At 45.6% G+C, this 1,087-nt stretch overlaps 1 protein-coding gene across 10 annotated transcripts in view; it reads right to left on the bottom strand.

Annotated features, from left to right (window-relative positions):
- The window catches only part of LOC113231281 (whirlin), a 116,820-nt gene extending 115,990 nt beyond the window's left edge, over positions 1 to 830 (bottom strand). For all 10 annotated transcript variants that reach the window (XR_003310550.1, XR_003310551.1, XM_026465527.1 and 7 more), the window contains exon 1: positions 566 to 830. The gene's annotated coding sequence lies outside the window, so the exon portion shown is untranslated. The remainder of the gene's footprint in view (positions 1 to 565) is intronic.
- Positions 831 to 1,087: the final 257 nt, after the last annotated feature.

Raw genomic sequence — 1,087 nt, 5'->3', positions numbered from 1 at the left:
CCAAAAATCTACTTTTTTTGGATTGTGCCCTTATATTACTAAGGGTGCGATATGTTATATTTTGAAAAGGTACGTAAGATACGACCTGCTTCGCGCTACGCTACGAACTCTACGCAAAGTCTACGATCAACAATTTCGGCAGAATTATTATTCGCGTCCTCTTTATGCTTGAAGACTGGCTTTATTTGAATTTATTATAGGATATAATATGATAGTTCTTTGTACAATGCGTCGTCTCTGTGGGTGTGCCATAATCAGATTGCGGCAGTCGTAGAGCTTCAGCGTCCGAACTTCGACCGCTTCCATTACGAAAACAGACACTTATATGCCTAAATAACTACTTACGCTACTTTGCGAGGTAAAAGGTTTTTGTTTAATTATAAATCAAATCGTGGCAAGTAAACATGGTATATAAATTAGGCCAGATATGACTTAACACAAGTAAATAATATGTTTTCATGAATGGTAAAGTCTTGATTGAGTCTTTCTAAATGTCGAGTAGGTACGGAACAAGTGCTCTACGCATCGTTAATCAAGGGCATATTGCAAAATGCCATCAAATTACCTTATTATTTCATTTTGCGTGAATGTGGGCCGCGCCGCATGCCGCTGGCCGGCGCCGTCACGAAAAATTATCTCACATGTCGCGCGGAGATGAGCACGTGTCACGATCACTTCACTAATACCGGCACTAGAAAGGTTTAATGCGTCCACCGTGCGTCGCGCGTGTGTTGTTGTTGTGCCGGGAGCTGAGCGAACGTGCGGACTGGGTATCGCACGCGCGATTGTCGCGACTCTGCCGGCGGTGGCGGCGGCGGTGTGCAGGCGCTCGGGCGGGCGGTGTGGAGCGACTGCGCGTTACTCTCCACCGACCCGCTCGATACGCTGGCCATGAAAATTTCAGCCACTGTCAACCGGTGGCGGAACGCCACCGCGCCTTCAGCCCATAGCCACCAACATTCCACATGCCACGACACCAATGTTGGGTTAATCACGTCTATAACATTTTACCGTAAATAACGCGACCCTCGTTGCAAAGTTAAATTGCTTTGAGTTTTATTAACTAAGTTCTAATTTTTCAATGTTA

Source organism: Hyposmocoma kahamanoa, unplaced genomic scaffold (genome assembly GCF_003589595.1).
Source record: "Hyposmocoma kahamanoa isolate Upper Pololo Valley unplaced genomic scaffold, ASM358959v1 102, whole genome shotgun sequence".
NCBI classification, from domain to species: Eukaryota; Metazoa; Arthropoda; class Insecta; order Lepidoptera; family Cosmopterigidae; genus Hyposmocoma; species Hyposmocoma kahamanoa.
The sequence above is the reverse complement of the archived record's forward strand: the minus strand, read 5'-3'. Positions and strand labels throughout refer to the sequence as shown.